The sequence below is a fragment of the Schistocerca gregaria genome, chromosome 3, assembly GCF_023897955.1.
Source record: "Schistocerca gregaria isolate iqSchGreg1 chromosome 3, iqSchGreg1.2, whole genome shotgun sequence".
Lineage (NCBI taxonomy): Eukaryota > Metazoa > Arthropoda > Insecta > Orthoptera > Acrididae > Schistocerca > Schistocerca gregaria.
In genome coordinates this window covers 605,782,689-605,801,531 of record NC_064922.1, presented here as the reverse complement: position 1 = coordinate 605,801,531, position 18,843 = coordinate 605,782,689, and the positions used below count along the sequence as shown (strand labels likewise).

Sequence of the window (18,843 nt, the reverse complement as noted above, 5' to 3'; positions counted from 1 at the left end):
CCCAACATCGTGCAGCCCGCCTCCAGTGGTGTCGCGACAGGCGTGAATGGAGGGACGAATGGAGACGTGTCGTCTTCAGCGATGAGAGTCGCTTCTGTCTTGGTGCCAATGATGGTCGTATGCGTGTTTGGCGCCGTGCAGGTGAGCGCCACAATCAGGACTGCATACGACCGAGGCACACAGGGCCAACACCCGGCATCATGGTGTGGGGAGCGATCTCCTACACTGGCCGTACACCTCTGGTGATCGTCGAGGGGACACTGAATAGTGCACGGTACATCCAAACCGTCATCGAACCCATCGTTCTACCATTCCTAGACCGGCAAGGGAACTTGCGGTTCCAACAGGATAATGCACGTCCGCATGTATCCTGTGCCACCCAACGTGCTCTAGAAGGTGTAAGTCAACTATCCTGGCCAGCAAGATCTCCGGATCCGTCCCCCATTGAGCATGTTTGGGACTGGATGAAGCGTCGTCTCACGCGGTCTGCACGTCCAGCACGAACGCTGGTCCAACTGAGGCGCCAGGTGGAAATGGCATGGCAAGCCGTTCCACAGGACTACATCCAGCATCTCTACGATCGTCTCCATGGGAGAATAGCAGCCTGCATTGCTGCGAAAGGTGGATGTACACTGTACTAGTGCATGCTCTGTTGCCTGTGTCTATGTGCCTGTGGTTCTGTCAGTGTGATCATGTGATGTATCTGACCCCAGGAATGTGTCAATAAAGTTTCCCCTTCCTGGGACAATGAATTCACGGTGTTCTTATTCCAATTTCCAGGAGTGTATGTCTCTGGGAGACTTCTTATCAATGTGTGTGGCCGAGCTGTTCTAGGCGCGACAATCAGGAACCACGAGACCGCTGCAGTCGCCGGTTCGAATCCTGCCTCGGATATGGATGTGTGTGATGTCCCTAGGTTAGTTAGGTTTAAGTAGCTCTAAGTTCTAGGAGACTGATGACCTCAGAAGTTGAGTCCCATAGTGCTCAGAGCCATTTGAACCATTTTTTGATGGTCCGAGCAATCATCGCCCAATATGTGTCACTTCTCCAGAAATCATTGTAAAAGTGCACATAATGAAGATGGTGGATCACCGATTCAAAGTGCTTGAGATTGCTCACGTTTGCTACATGTCATTTGATAGGGTATGTCACATTTTAGCTGAAATGAATTATGTGCAAGATGGGTACCGCAACTCAAGACGCGCGCCTACACACATGTGTCATCTCCATGGCAAAATTACACGAACTAAGGTATGAATAGTTGCCACACCCGTCTTATTATTCGCCTGGTAAGGCTCCGTCAGACTTCCATCTCTTCCCAAAAGTGAAAATTTTTCTTGATGGACGAAGATTCACTTCAAACGAAGAACTGTTAATCGGAGTTGACAACTATTTTGCAGGCCTGGAGGAAATTCATTTTCGAGATGGTATCAAGGCACTGGAACATCGTTGGACCAAGTACATTAATCTACAAGGAGAAAAATAAAAAATAAGTTTCAGTGATGTAAGTACTTTTTCCTATTCCGTTCCGAGAACTTTTCGAACCACCCTCGTACAATGCAGTATCAAATATACGGTAATGAGTCTTCATGGACGACAGTTGTGGCATTCGTTAAACTGTCCGTATTTCCAATACTAAATTGCAAATAAAGAGCGTCATTTGGGTAGAACAAGTTTTTTTTCTCCTCTTTTCAAGATACTGAGACATATCCCCCTGTAGTTATACCGTAGTCATTGCGCGTATCTTTTTTTTTTTTTCATATCGCGCAGTAGTTTAGCGCCCACTGCTACATTCGCGTAGACTGTGTGGCTGCATAAATTATTTTTTCTTTTTATTTCATCAAATTTTTATGTTGTTCACAAACTGCAACACCTTCTGAGCTTTTCACGCTAATTGAGTCCATATAAGAATGGTATTTTCTGAATGTACTTCTAAGCAAAAAGGGAGTCTGCTAGCTGGAGTCCAAAGTTTTTGTTAATCATGACTTTTGCGTTACTATGGAGATATTTCCATAGTGAACTACTAATTTTCATAAACTTAGCTTTAAATTTTTGTCTGCAATGAAATATATTGTTAAAAATTGATACAACATAGCCAACGTAGGAGTCTGTATTAGAAATAATGAATATAAATAAAAACATACATCTTATGTTACAGACTACAACGCTAAAGAAATTCACGCTGGTTATACTCGTAGATACATCACAGACAAAACAGTTGTGCACAGATTAGTAATGGCCTAGTTAACCGCAAGTTATTACATGTTCTTCGTAGACGAGGATATGAATCACCCTAGGTGCTACAAAGCATTTACGTTCACAATCCACACAATTGTATGTTAATTGTATCATCTCCTTACACAGTGCGTCACAGAAAGAAAGGTCAATATTTAGGTATATGTCAGAACGATCATTCGAAGCAAAAAGGTCTAGTGAAAAGAGGTTCAAATGGCTCTGAGCACTATGGGACTCAACTTCTGAGGTCATTAGTCCCCTATAATTTAGAACTAGTTAAACCTAACTAACCTAAGGACATCACACACATCCAGACCCGAGGCAGGATACGAACCTGCGACCGTAGCGCTCTCGCGGTTCCAAACTGCAGCGGTCTAGTGAAAATGCTCTCTGAAATGCATACCTTATGAGCTATGATCTTCATCTTCGATAATGTGAAAAAAATCTCTTCTAATGCAAGCTATTTGCTTTCGTTATTTTGAGAGGAGGTGGTATGCACCAATACTGTCCAGCAAACATGGGCTCTCAAATGCACCCCTTAAAAGCTATGATCACTTGTCCAGAAGAAGAGATGTATTTCGTAGTAGCGAAGATGAAGAAACGCTCATAGCCCACGTTTACTGGACTTTTTGCTTCTAACGAGCCCCCCCCCCCCCCCCCCCCGTGATATCCCTGAATACTGATCATTTCCGCCACGGACACCCTGTATGGAAAGCAGACCTGCTACGTACTTGAGGGGCCGAGATGGTCAGTTGGCACCATGAGATAACACAGATAACGCGGCTAGGGAGATACACAGCGAGTCCAGCACTCGTGTTTTATAGAGTACCATGGTTTTGACCCCTACGACACAGTGTGATTTAACTGACAAATTATCAATGGTACTCAGTGCTTCTATGTGACAGCGGCTCGAGTGCACGCGCAATGCTTACGTCAGAGCTCCTCCTATCTCAAAATGTAGCTCACAGAAATCGAATATCCGTACCGTAACTTACTTGCGAAGAACTCCAACAGCTGGCCTTAACGAGTTCACACTTACACGGATAGACTACAGATGACGAGGTTTTACTTTTTGAAACGAGCGGCTGGCCGGCAATGCTGACGGACAGCGACGTATCATTTTGAACCAGAAATGTCAGTTCATTATTAACGCAGAAGACTTTTGTGGGCACGTATGCTGACTGTCACTTTTGGCTTAGTCGCGTCAGCAAAAGCGGTTATTACTTCAAAATATGTCTGGCAACGACATCGGCAAATGCAATGATACTGTGATATGTCATATTTGCCTGAAGTACTCTTCTTTTATATCTTTTAGAAAATATCCTGTTTCAGTCTTTAAGAATACAAGACTGGACACTTATGGCATATAGTTGCATTGAGTTGTCCGAAATAGAGGTTACTGGCATATCAGCTCGGACATCCTATAGAAGATGTGAGCTAATTTGTCTCGGGAGGAAATAAAACAGCAGCACGACTCCATTCCGGGTTTCAAACATCATTTCTCAGTGCAAAAATGCGTGATGAAGTAATGAAATGCAAACGTCAGAGTTGTAAAAACCCAGAGAAGTAAAAAATAATGTCAGGTTTGGATTGTCTCATGCCTAGATCATGGAGTCAAGTCTCCAAGGCTCGTTGAAAGTCATAGTCACAAATGCCCGAAAGTTCCCGAGACCTGTCAGCATTAAATTTGGTTGGTGGCGAGGATTACGAAACAAGAAGCCTGTATATGTACCTCGACATTGATATTGGAAAAATCAAACTTTAGTCGACAGCTGTGCCGTGTCGAAAGACATACTGTGGCTCTCCAATGGATTGTTGCGTATTTTGGCAGTACTAGGTGAGTGTTACATACCGCAGTGCATTGTTTCCCCAAATCACCACCCGATTTAGGTTTTTAGTGGTATCCCAGAATCGTCTAACGCGAATGCAGCAACTTTTGTTTCGACAACATTATTTTTCATCCTTTCTCCAATCCTTCATCCGTCTCAGATAAGGTTCTAGGTCTAAAGAGGTCGATGACGATGGAGAAATGAAATCTAAACTTCCTTTCTTTTTGTGGAAGATACACCGCCTGTCAGTTTAGGCAGCGAAATGCGACCGCAGTGTTTCAATGTTGTTTTGTCACAAATAAAGTGTTCATGATGTTATCCAGAATGTTTTGAAGAAGAGAAAGGTTTGTGTAGTGTTTCTCCCGCATAGCTTAACTCTGAAGAAAAAATAAACGGCGCGTGGACGCTTGCTGCGACTTGATTAAAATGCCAAACGCGAAAATTTCTTTTCTCGAAAGAATCATCATGGGTGAGGAAACTTCGTGTTATCAATACAAAACTACCAAAAAAGAAGAAATTGCAGAAATTCACATGAAGAGTCAACGCATTAACGACATTATCGTCTTTCGAGTGAATGTGACTGGAGTTGAACAACGTCCTAAAGGAGTCCTCCTCTGACGGTATCACATGGTTGTATGAACATTCTGTGCGTTGTACTCAAATGGGGGGGATGGAGGGAGGGGAGGGGGTTATAAAACGCCAGTTTCGAAACCTGTTGGGGGGACGGAGAATACTGCGCTTCATGTTCAATTTTCGTGGTTTGGACTAGGTTCGCTGGTTTAATTCTCCTGAGCTAGGGCGATAAAACATATTATTCGTTATTGGCCAATTGTCTGATCTCCAGAGTGCAACAATATTTTGACAGTATTCTTTTCATTTTTTACACTACAACGTTGTGTTTCGAAAGCTAAGTCAATATCTGGATGGTGTAAAAAACCGGAATGAACTAACTCGAATGGCCAACCGAGAGCAGTAATGTGAACGTAACTTACAGTGTTTCAATAACGTATACCGCTAGCTAGATCACCCCAAAATGCTACCTAGCTGTTTGTTGCGTTTCAAAAGGAACTTAGGAATCTCTACAGAAATCTCGCAGAATGAAGTGGGAAATTCTACTATAACGTTAGAAGCTGGAATAGCAACAAAGCGACACTTTACCGAATACCGCCACCATAGTTGTAAGTAAGTAATTACTTCTTACCGTGCCGTTATTAATGACAAAAGGGTGAGCGTGCAAAATATAAGTCCTTGGCACCTGCAGTATTTGAATGAGGAAGATGATGTACCAGACAGGGAACTGGCACAGTGGCTGTTGTTTCAGCGTGCTTTCATATCGTTTATAGGTGCTGGTAGTTCACGTTCTGGCAGCTAGGGGAAAACGAAGGCAGTGGAAAAATGTAATGTTGAAGCCGTAACCTAATCTGCGAGAAAAGTGAGTAAATGTTGAGCTGTCATCCATTGTCGCGAGACCTTGGTCCGAGGTTAAAATTACGCAGTCGGCTGTTTCAGAGAGTTAAGTGGGTTCTGAAGCGTGTCGAATTACATAAACCGGTGGGCGCCGTGTGAGTGCCGTGGAAACAAATGTAACTCTGCGTACTGCTGGCATCTGAATCACGTTAGTCGCGAGTTGGTTTCAGATGCTTAAGGATATCGAAGTCAGATTTCCGGTCAATGAACTATTAACTCTGTCGACCTATTTTGAATATGAGCACTTCCCTTCTGTATGCTCACTTATCTCACCGTCATAACATCTGTGCCAATAACATTTTTGGAGCAGCATCCAACTCTCATTCAAAAGTTTTTCTGCTGTAAGTCAGTTTCGATGCTACTGTCATTATTTCCTTATGACTAACCCCGTAACACTTTGGGCCAAGCTCTCCACTCTTGTGATAATGTTGCTTTTTAGGGTTCCGTATATCAAACAGTAAAAACGGAAGCGTTATAAGTCACTTTCTTGTCAGTCTGTCTTTCTGTCCGACTGTTAAAAACCTTTTTTTCTCAGGAATGCGTAGATGTTCCAAGTTGAACTTAATGTGTACCTGCAAGATCTACTGGCGGTGCAAAAAGCTTACGTTTCGAAGTTAATACAATTAAGAGATACGGCAATTTAAGTCACACACTTTGATATTCGCAAAGTCACTCAACAAAGTCAATAGCGTACCTCCCGTTGACCTAGAATCATGGCATTTGCCAAGAAGCAAGGGTTCGCAATACAAGTAGGCTAAAGGAAAAAAATCTGAAAATTGTTAAGTAAAGGAAATAAATCCGAAAATTGTTAATTTCTAGTTATATCACACGAAAAAATGTTTTTTCATCATTTATTCTCCGAATGTCTGTCCATCTGATAAGTCCCCTTTCTCTCAGTAATTTCAATAGCAAATGTGAAATTTCACAAAAACATTTAAAATTAAAGCATTGTCGTGAATCTTGGAATTCCCCGGAGAGGTATCTTGCCAACGTCTATGTGGATAGGAGTCGATAACCGCCGAGAGTCTCGATTGCCGAGATGGATGAACTGTCTACATACGTAATTAGGTCTCTACGGATCCCTCATATCGCAAGTCCTCCTCGCACTTGACCAATTTTTTTTCTCCGCTACAGCTACTGTTTCCTATACACACAAACGTCCCAGTAAACTGGATTTTTAGCTCCATAAACAACTCACAGACGATTCTGTAGTATACCTTGACGTCTCGTATTTATCAAACTGTTACAAAATGCAAGAAGTCCCAGAGAGATTAGTAATCTCTGCGGAAACTGACAGTTGACTCGCATCATAACTGAAACTGATTTGGCTACAGAATCGGCGGTGATCAGTCTCTGAAATTAATAACAGTTGTCAGGTACCTGAGATTATCTGTCAGTACGGATTTACGGAACGATCACGTAAGTCTAACTTCCCGCCCGGATACACGAGCGCCTTAACGCACCGCTTCCAGGATTAGGGAAGGCAAGCGTGCCCCAGAACGAATCCGCCTCGCGGATGAACGACGAGGGACAAGTGAGCCGGCCAACCTGGATGTGTCCCGCTCAGATACACGCTACACAAACATTTACAAAACGTTCTCACACTTGAACATGAGATTTAGTCTTGGCGCAGATAGATAGTGTACACAGGGGGACGGGTAGTGGAAACGTCAGGAAGGGCTTACGGTCATCCTGTGTCGCTGACATTTCTACAGTTCATACGAGGGCTGTCCAGAAAGTAAGTTACGATTGATCGCGAAATAAAAGACACAGTGAAAATCAGAAATGTTTCATTTGTAACAGTTAGCTACACCTTTCAGCTACTTCTCTACGTAGTCGCCGTTCTGACTCAGACATTCGTCGTAGCGTTGTATCAACTTTCCAATACCCTCATCATAGAAGGCAGCCGCCAGTGCTTTCCGCCAATTCTCTACGCTGCCCTAAGGCTCGTTGTCTGTGCCAAAATGTTGTCTTCATAGCCAGCAGTTCGTTTGAGCAGAGATGAAACTCAGTGGGAGACAATTACGGGCTGTATTGTGGATAACCAAACATTTCCAACTGAAACGATACACGAACATCTTCATTGCGCCTGTAGAATGAGGCTGAGAATCGTCTTGAAGAAGAAACCGCACGACAGTTATGTAATGTTTGTTGCATAGCTTCAGGCAATCACTCTGGGCAATCCGTGAACAGAGCTTTTCAATAGGTGACAGATCTAGGGAACGTGCTGGCCAGGGCATCAATCGAATAAACTCTGCATCGAAGTAGGTCAGGGCGGGGTATGCAACCTTAGGCTTTGCTGACATCACCTGTTGTCTTCTGTCTCTGGTTCTTCGGTTGACGTTTGTTTGACGATTTCTCTAACGTTTCGCCATCACGAGTGGTTGGCATTGCCAAAGCTTCAGGCACCATTACTGGTGGCGGAATGGAGTCGACTTCGCGGCCGCATGTTATATGTACCAGATGGTTATAAAATGTGCAGATACACACACCGATCCAACGTGGGCCGTAATTATCGCATGGCGGCGAAACTCAGTGCATATTCTAACAGGTCAATGCGGAACCGGTTTACGCAGAAAAAATAGTTCCAACTTTGACAACCAGGTGCAAATCAGATGCTCAGATGTGTGTAAAATCCTAAGGAACCAAACTGCTGAGGTCATCGGTCCCCAAACTTACACTACTTAAACTAACTTATGCTAAGGACAACACACACACCTATAACCGACGCGGGAGGGGCCGCGCAATCCGTGACATGGTGCCTCTAACCACGCAGCCACAAAGCGCGACAGGTGCAAATCTGGCACTGTGAATGCAAGGAAGACTGTAATGAATTAGGGCTTGGACGTGGGCAGAAATGGTCAAACAAGTGAAAAACGTATGATGTTGATTTTATTATTAAGCGCCTCTTAACGACTTGTTCAATATGAGCACTGGAGACGTCGATGAGATTCTGTACGGCGCCAGATCTGTAACTGGTGGTAAGAATTGAAACTAATTTTTTTCCCTATCTAAATCGGTTCTGGATTAACGCATCAGTATGTCTACCAAATTTCGCTGTCATGCGATAATTTCAGCCCACACTTGGGTACCTGTCGTGCCAACGTTTCTCCCTGCTCATTACTGCTGTGGTTCTCGCCTTGCTACCTGCAACGCTCGTTCGTTGTAGTACGAGAATCTAGGATCCATTTAGCTCGAGCTTTTCTTCTTTCTTGTTGAACCTATTGTGGTTGATGATACTTACACAAATTGTAAAATCAGCACCTGTGCGAGACCAAAGGAGTGATCAATATGTTCGCAAGGCGCGCAAGACGCATATGTGAGTCGCAGTATTTCGGACGCGAAATACAACACATGGAAAGAGTTCTCACAAGGGAAACTCCCCATAGCACCCCCCCCCCCCCCCCCCCTCAGATTTTGTGCTAAGATTGCCCAGTGGACAGCTCGTCAAAAACAGAACACAGATCTCACATGCAAACTGGAAGAAGGTGTACTGAACTGTGAGAAACGAAGCAAAAGAGAAACAGTGAACTGACCAAGGTCAAAATGTGCAACATCGTGCGAACTGCAAGAAGAACGTCATCGTGGTTGTGTGGTCACGATGTTGGGTTGCAAAAGGGGGATCCGTGTTCAAAACTCCTCCATACCCCATACACAGGGTGTTACAAAAGGGTACGGCCAAACTTTCAGGAAACATTCCTCACACATTAGTAAAGAAAAGATGTTATGTGGACATGTGTCCGGAAACGCATAATTTCCATGTTAGAGCTCATTTTAGTTTCGTCAGTATGTACTGTACTTCCTCGATTCACCGCCAGTTGGCCCAATTGAAGGAAGGTAATGTTGACTGCGGTGCTCGTGTTGACATGCGACTCATTGCTCTACAGTACTAGCATCAAGCACATCAGTACGTAGCATCAACAGGTTAGTGTTCATCACGAATGTGGTTTTGCAGTCAGTGCAATTTTTACAAATGCGGAGTTGGCAGATGCCCATTTGATGTACGGATTAGCACCGGGCAATAGCCGTGGCGCGGTACATTTGTATCGAGACAGATTTACAGAACGAAAGTGTCTCGCAAGACGTTCGAAGTAATTGATCGGCGTCTTAGGGAGCACGGAACATTCCAGCCTACGACTTGCGACTGGGGAAGACATAGAACGACGAGGACACCTGCAATGGACGAGGCAATTCTTCGTGCAGTTGACGATAACCCTAATGTCAGCGTCAGAGAAGTTGCTGCTGTACAAGGTAATGTTGACCACGTCACTGTATGGAGAGTGCTACGGGAGAACCAGTTGTTTCCGTACCATGTACAGCGTGTGCAGGCACTATCAGCAGCTGATTGGCCTCCACGGGTACACTTCTAATAATGGTTCATCCAACAATGTGTCAAACCTCATTTCAGTGCAAATGTTCTCTTTACGGATGAGGTTTCATTCCAACGTGATCAAATTGTAAATTTTCACAATCAACATGTGTGGGCTGACGAGAATCCGTACGCAATTGTGCAGTCACGTCATCAACACTGATTTTCTGTGAACGTTTGGACAGGCATTGTTGGTGATGTCTTGTTTTGGGCCCCATGTTCTTCCACCTACGCTCAATGGAGCACGTTATCATGATTTCATACGGGATACTCTACCTGTACTGCTAGAACATGTGCCTTTACAAGTACGACACAACATGTGGTTCATGCACGATGGAGATCCTGCACATTTCAGTTGAAGTGTTCGAACGCTTTTCAACAACAGATTCGGTGACCGATGGATTGGTAGAGGCGGACCAATTCCATGGCCTCCGAGCTCTCCTGACCTCAACCCTCTTGACTTTTATTTATGGGGGCATTTGAAAGCTCTTGTCTACGCAGCCCCGGTACCAAATGTAGAGACTCTTCGTGCTCGTATTGTGGACAGCTGTGATACAATACGCCATTCTCCATGGCTGCATCAGCGCATCAGGGATTCCATGCTACGGAGGGTGGATGCATTTATCCTCCCTAACGGAGGACATTTTGAACATTTCCTGTAACAAAGTGTTTGAAGTCACGCTGGTACGTTCTGTTGCTGTGTGTTTCCATTCCATGGTTAATGGCCGGCCGCGGTGGTCTCGCGGTTCTAGGCGCGCAGTCCGGAACCGTGCGACTGCTACAGTCGCAGGTTCGAATCCTGCCTCGGGCATGGATGTGTGTGATGTCCTTAGGTTAGTTAGGTTTAAATAGTTCTAAGTTCTAGGGGACTAATGACCACAGCAGTTGAGTCCCATAGTGCTCAGAGCCATTTGAACCATTTGAACCATGATTAATGTGATTTGAAGAGAAGTAATAAAATGAGCTCTAACATGGAAAGTAAGCGTTTCCGGATACATGTCCACATAACATATTTTATTTCTTTGTGTGTGAGGAATGTTTCTTGAAAGTTTGACCGTACCTTTTTGCAACACCCTGTATACAGGGTGAGTCACCTAACGTTACAGCTGGATGTGTTTCGTAATTCACATCAAATACTGACGAACCGGTTCCACAACCCGAACGTGAGGATAGGGGCTAGTGTAATTGTTTAATACAAACCATACAAAAATGGACGGAAGTATGTTTTTTAACACAAACCTACGTTTTTTTAAAATGGAACCACGTTACTTTTGTTAGCACATCTGAACATATAAACAAATACGTAATCAGTGCCGTTTGTTGCATTGTAAAATGTTAATTACATCGGGAGATATTGTAACCTAAAGTTGACGCTTGAAACCTCCGACGTTCAGTTGCGCGTTGTAACAAACAGCTGCAACATACATCGCGTTTCTACAGAATGATCTGCCAAGGTTTCTCGGAAATGTCCCACTGGAAACGCGTCGACTTATGTGGTATCAGCATGATGGTGCAGCTGCACATTCCGCAATTAACACTAGGCTGACCCTTGTCAGGATGTTGGACGGGCGTTTCATAGGACATGGAGGACGCATAAACTGGCCAGCCCGTTCTCCTGATCTTACACCTCTGGACTTCTTTCTGTGGGGTACGTTAAAGGAGAACGTGTACCGTGATGTGCCTACAACCCCAGAGGATATGAAACAACGTATTGTGACAGCTGCGGCGACATTACACCAGATGTACTGCGGCGTGTACGACATTCATTACGCCAGAGATTGCAATTGTGTGCAGCAAATGATGGCCACCACATTGAACATCTATTGGCCTGACATGTCGGGACACACTCTATTCCACTCCGTAATTGAAAACGGAGACCACGTGTGTACGTGTACCTCACCTCTCATGGCAATGTACATGTGCGTCAGTGAAAAAGACCAATAAAAAGGTGTTAGCATGTGGACGTAATGTGCTGTTCCAGTCTCTTCTGTACCTAAGGTCCATCACCGTTCCCTTTGGATCCCTAAGTAATTCGGTGCTCTCCGATACACACGATCCAACAGCGGAGGAGTACTCAAGCGTCAACTTTAGGTTACAATATCTCCGGATGTAATTAACATTTTACAATGCAACAAACGGCACTGATTACATATTTGTTTATATGTTCAGATGTGCTAACAACAGTAACGGGATTCCATTTAAAAAAACGTAGGTTTGTGTTAAAAAAACATACTTCCGTGCATTTTTTTATGGTTTGTATTAACCAGTTACACTAGCCCCTCTCCTCATGTTCGGTCTGTGGAATCGATTCGTCAGTATTTGATGTGGTTTACGAAATATATCAAGCGGTAATGTTAGGTGACTCACCCTGTATATTTTCCAGAAAATTATAAGCTTTCCGTCCGGTCATTGACGTGTCTGTTCTCTTTCTGTACTCTCGGAAATTGTCATGCTGTACGTTGGTTATAGAATGTGAGTCATGTTGTAAGAATATGTTGCTGTCGCAAGTAAATTTCATGTAGTGAGACCTCTCACAGAAACGAAAATAACAAATAAACGAGTGTGAACTATGTTACGAGAAAGGAATCAAAGAGTAAAAAATTCCAAAACGGAACGCAAGAGTCATACCATGTGGTACTTGTGAGAAGAAATAGGAGACATGTATAGCTTGAAGTCCCTTCCTCACACTAAACGGATGTTATATCACGATACAGACACAATTTGAACACAACGAACATACACGTCACTGACCGAAGGGATAGTTTATAATTTTGTGGAAAAAAAAGAAGCACAAGGAAGATTTGCTGACAGTCTGTAGCGCACAAGACGTTAGTTGGTTGGTAGGTTGATTCAGGGGAGGGGAGCAAACAGCGAGGTCATCGGTCTCATAGGATTAGGGGTGGATGGGGAAGGAAATCGGCCGTGCCCTTTGAAAGGAACCATCCCCCGCACTTGCCTGAAACAATTTATGGAAGTCACTAAAAACATTAGTCAGGATGGCCGGACACACGTTTGAACCTTCGTTCTCCAGAATGCGAGTCCAGTGTGCTAACCACTGAACCACCTCACTCGGTGCACAAGATGTTGTCAAACTGAGCATGCATACATTTTTCGTTCTACATAGAAACCCTTTTCTTGACTCGCGTAACGTAACGTGGCTGTACAACCCTGAACATCCTCTCGAGCGCTAATCGCGTGGAACCACTAAGATCCTAAGTGGCGTTGAGTATGGCACTCCTGAACTATGTATTCGTGTGACAGTAATGGGATGCCGACCAACACAAGGAGCAGAATTGCTGAAAGAGAAACCATTGTATCGATTGGTCACGATTCCGTCATTGTAGCCTTCTGTTACGTGCCTGAACGATGTTTATTTTTCTTACGTGAATTACAACATTATCTTTTCAGAAGAAAGCGGTTTCTGAATTAGAAACCCGCTGATTTATCTTTCGTTACATACGTAATGTAGATGACGATACTACTACCTATCCTGGGCAGTTGCGCTGAAATTCTAATTTTTTGCGTATCCAAGAATGTTCTACACTTAGGCAATTTGACGTTTGTGGCACGCTGCTTTCACGCTGTTGCAATTTTAACGGCCAGAAGTGGGCAGCCCAGTAACAATGCGGAGAATAGCATGAAACTGTCTACACGTGAATTTAAGTTGTTTAGAGAAGTAGTTAAATTTTTACAGAACAGCAAACGAAACATTATGAAACTGGACCTAGTTAATCGTCTGAACCAAGGCGACTTCATCGGTACAGTACGATAAAAGCTTTCGTCATGAAAACTAAGATGACGCCCTAATCCCAAACTACACACGATAGCTGGAGTTTTTGTTGCGAATCCGTGCCTTCGTTTCGTTTAACTGCCCAGGTTGATGATAAATACCGTACTTAAATCGCGACTGATTTGAATATCGGCAGCGAACCGCCCGCAGAAAAGCAAGCTTGCTATAGTTTGATGTTCTGACATTCATCATTCGAGACATATTGGAGACGGTTCTTACAATATTTATACGCAGGCAGAGCAAAAATGGTTACTACAAATGAAAGGGAGACCAAAATCCGCATACATGCTCGTAGTGGGCAGCAAACTAATTAGGCTCTAGCTAGTGGACAAGGGGAAAAATGAGGGAAGAAGACGAAAATGCTAACTAGTGCAAATTAACACATTGCTTCTCTACGTGGAAGAGATCTAAATTGAAATTTACTAACGAAGGCACTGTCCAGAAGAGATGAGAAGCCGCTGTGCAAGAGCGGCTGCGAGCCAAGACGGCGGCAAGAGCAGGCGCGTGACCTTGCAGCCAGTCAGCTGCCACACCGGAAAGGAACGGCCGGCCCCACAGCATTGTCGCAACGCACCAGATCCGCGGCTGCCGCGAAGGCCTCGTGAGCAAAACACTGCCGAGCGGCTACCGCGCGGCCCCTCTGCGAGATTCTGCCAGCCCTTGCTGCTTTCCTCGGCGGATGAAACAAAGCCTTCCAACATAACAGCTAATGACCTTCACCATAAGGTACGTGAGGCTTGGTGGTTCAGCAATTAGGTGACGACTAAACAATCCAAAACTTCGGCGCTCTCTCAGTCATAAATTCTTGTAATTCTGACAGTTATGTCTTCAATACTGTCTCAACCGAAAAATATCCACTCACAACTTCAACTGCAGACCTCCCTCTTCCGACTACATGAATTTTTATTTTTGTGTTCGGAAAAGGCAATCAATAATAAACCAACGCTTCCCAAAGCGTTGTGACAATTTTGCGCGTCGCAGATGAAAACCTAAAGTAGTTTGTGATTGGCAATGTCTTCTACTCCACAGTGTGTGTGTGTGTGTGTGTGTGTGTGTGTGTGTGTGAGAGAGAGAGAGAGAGAGAGAGAGAGAGAGAGAGAGAGAGAGAGAGAGAGAGAGAGAGACAGAGAGAGACTGTACAGAAATTTCAGACGACAAAGGATTACCGCACATGTTGTAGACTGAACATACCGCCATCTAACTGAACACTGAAGAACAGATACACTCCCGAGGCAGGGCATGACAATATAGCAGGATGCAGCGCTATATTGATTACTATGTTCAACCTAAAATGTTTTTCGGTGGGATTCGTTATCCTACTGAAACTCCGTCAAAACTTTAGACATTTCTTGGGGTTGTAAATTCTACGAGAAAAATGTAGTATAAACGGATAAACTACAGTAAAATTCCACGAATGTACTGCATTCAGTGTATATCAAACTTCCAATGTTATCATTTTTTCCTGTCGTGGTTTATATAGCAGGGTATACTTATGAAGGAAATTGTTTACATATGATTCCAGTCAAAACACGCTGGGCATGAACAATGTAGTCGTCGTTAGCTATCCTCTATGAAGTAAAAATTGAAAACAATAAGGGAACAAAACGCACTGAGTCTACTGAACTCTGAGAACCCAGAATGCTCTGTTGTTCGTAGAAGCACGTATTACACTTTCTATAACCGACAACTCGCATTCTGAGTTCACTCCTCAGTCACGCTTAGCATTCACTGTGGTACGAAAATGCAAACCCGATTGATGCTTCATCTGACGTAAATAAAACAATAAGGCTCGGTTAATTCTGTGACATGGGAGTATATACACCTAAAATACGCCTCCCCTTACCGACCATATGCTCTCCTCGTCAGCGCATCTCTCGCATCCTGCACTTTGTGGTTTTATTGAGTTATGTAGAATTCTTTAATAATTAAATGAAACCCTAAAAGTAACATCATATGTAGTTGGCACAGCGTAGGCACTATCATGAATTTTTTATCTATGTTATTTTATGAGATACAGGTTTGGTGTATTCCGTGACCTGAAACCGTGCATACGAAAACGCCTGTATTTAGATACAATTACTCACTAATCTATGATATGAACAGTTGATGAAATTTATGTCAATACAAAGACTGAATATCAGCACGTCTCTGGTAGCAGTACGGCATCAATTCTGCAGTCTTTATTGTAGAATATGGCACATTGAAGACTGTTACAGTTATAATGATAACGAGCAACACAACACTGAATAAAATTTAATTTTCTGCGTAAAAATTGGTATTGTTACTAATTTTACAAGCAAAGTCAGCGACGTACTTCTGGTTTATAATTACCAAACAAGTACTTTTCATTCTTAAATTCGTAAGACTATACGCACCACACTCCAAACGCTTCCAGCATGCATCCCCATATGGTATCGGTATATGTTGATTAATAAGAACATGACCCCTACAGCAACCGCTAAACCCAAAAATTGAATAATTTTATGGAAATTAATAAGACCAGACTCAAAACTCTCACCCTCCTGGAAGCACGTCGCTCCCCAACTTTGTCTATGCGCAATGTTATTTGAAGCATGTGTGAGTAACATATATCCATGTTCCAGCAGAATCAGATAACAGACACTTCTAATGTCACATCAAGTGACGAATGAGGAAGCTACCCCTTAGGAGCCATATCAAGTGAAGTTAGATGCCTTTGTCACATGACACGGTTTCACAATCTTTCAATTACAATCTTGGGATGATAATGTGAAACAGAAGGCAGAAAAGGAAGAAACCTTAGCGGATTATGGTCAGTAACAAAAACAACAACTTCAATTAGTAAATAGAGGTTGTGATAAGGAAAAAAATATTCGAAGGCGATTTACAGGGTACCTCAGCAGCCTACATATGAAATAAAACGCCGTAACGAAGCGCTAGAACCCAGTAAGCACCCCTCTCAGCGGTATGAGCAAAGTAGCTCCAGAGCATTGTCGAATTTCGGCACTGTTTTGCGCTCACAAAACTGAAATAAAATCCGTACCACTCGTCGGTAGTGGTATAATATAAATGAATTGGAAGGATGGGTGACTTAGGGGCGCTCAACGGCAAGTGCAAGAATTAGAAGGGAACCCGACTGGAGTCAGCCATAATTATAGCTTAGAGCCCAGTACTCGGAGAGCCGAAGATTCGTGTTGGTAGCCGAGTGAAGGCAGCTGCGTTTCGCGGCAGGAGCTCTTCCGGGCGATTTATCTGAACATGCGTCAGGAATGGCTTCATTTGAACCTGCCACCGCTTGCCTCCTTTCCTTACAAGCTCAAAACAAATATGCTACTTATGTGCAATTCAGAAGAGGCAGAGAGACGTAAGAGCGTTTTAAGACACTCCAGTTGTTAGTGAGATTATTCATGCGGTAGAGAATGCCGCGAATGACAGATATCAGCATTGGAATCTCGATAAGATGTCCACTTCTGGCCTGGCACGAAGATACGTTTCAGTTCGCGTTTCCCCGTGAAAGTGAGATTCGCTATGGTACTTGGAAGAATTGCTTAAGCCTGTGTTTATACCCCGTTAACGTTTACCGCATTACTGCGCCTTTTACTCGCAGAGGACGGTACTAATATTTATGGCGTCTATTTATCGTCTGCCAAAGTACGTCTCGCGGACACAATAAAGTGAGATGACCCGTTACCGCACGGTTGTATTTAAACTGGTTCAAGTCTACGTTCGGTAACCTATTTCACACTTTCACTAACTTCCACAGTCTCTTCAGGTAATGCATTTTTACCCACATTTAGCAGCTGTGGACGTGACTGTATTCAGTACACAAGAAGCATGAATAATATTGAATTCAGTCACAAGAAGTTCGTATTTTATTAAGCCACACGATTCATTTCGGAACCTTCGCGTTAATTATTATGTTCGAATTGTTTTATATACTGTGTACGTCTGCTTGAGTGAGGTGATGCGAAATGTATGTTTCTGCTGTAGGAAGGTTAAGTGCTAAGTTCTCTGATTTCCAAATGTAACACCTAAACTTCTCACAAAAGGAACGTGCATTTTGAGTCGGCTCACTCAAGAACAGACGTAAACAACGTATGACTTGCACCTGTTGATTGAGCCACAGGATCCCAAATGAATCGTGTGCTTTAATAAAACACCATTTTCTGTGACTGATGGCGTTGTTATTCACACTTCGCGTGTCTTCATGTAGATGTCAGCACGATTTCTTGTTCGAAGGCCTGATTATTCCAACTCCAGATAGCTAGAGCAACTTTTTTTTTTAATCAATGTAGGTCATGAATGACAATTACACGAGTTACCTTCCTGGAAGCTCTTTCAGAACCACAGCAATACCGAGGTTTGTAAATGACTACACGGAACTCGCCTGGAGGCCATTGGCCATATTTTTTAAACAAATGGCACTCTGCTGCAGAGTGCAGGTGGAACGGAAGGAACTGTCACTCGGTTAGCTGCTAACGAGAGGAGCACAGCAAGGCGACGCAATGGCAGCAGCACTTACCGCCAAACCCGTCCAGCGAGGATCGCCGTCTCACGCACTATCGGAATGAGGTTGAGGTCTCGGCGCGTGGAGAAAGCCGTGCCAAGTGCTGGGCTCCCTGGCAGTGGGTCGGCACGGTGTCGCTCGCTGGCCGCCGAGAGCGTGCGGGCGCGCCGGATGGTGGACTCTGGAGGAACTGGAGGGGGCAGCGGCGCGGCCGGCGACTGTGTCCGCTGCGCGCAGACTGGAGCTGCTGGAGGCGCCGCCGTCCGGTTTTGTGCCGCCTATGTGGGCAGCCGCGCGTATGTGTGAGTGTGAGGCTGCGGTCGCGGCCGGCCAGGGCACCGGACCGCGGGCCTCTTGCAGCTCACCACTTAACTGCCGGGAAACTCCTGTCCAGTATACGTGATTGCCGCATCAGGATGGCTCGACCTTCGTAGGCTACCCTATGGTCACGTCACGTGGCTGTCCAGGCGCTGAAGCGATTTTATTTCAACAGATAAGTTTCTAGGAACGCTTAAAAAACGTGCAGCATCGGGATATGGCAAGCAGACAAAGTGGAGGACGTAAATCTTACCGACCTTCCGTCTCCACCGGTCGTTACATTGGAGAGGCGTGTTAGGCAAGTGGATGTTCCTAACCGACTCAATCAACGGTGTCACTAGTGATGTTA

At 44.2% G+C, this 18,843-nt stretch overlaps 1 protein-coding gene across 1 annotated transcript in view; it reads right to left on the bottom strand.

The window, feature by feature from the left end:
* Positions 1–18,553, bottom strand: part of LOC126353851 (fatty acyl-CoA reductase wat-like) — a 221,693-nt gene extending 203,140 nt beyond the window's left edge. The window contains exon 1 of the mRNA XM_050003008.1: positions 18,192–18,553. The gene's annotated coding sequence lies outside the window, so the exon portion shown is untranslated. The remainder of the gene's footprint in view (positions 1–18,191) is intronic.
* Between the last annotated feature and the right edge of the window lie 290 nt (positions 18,554–18,843).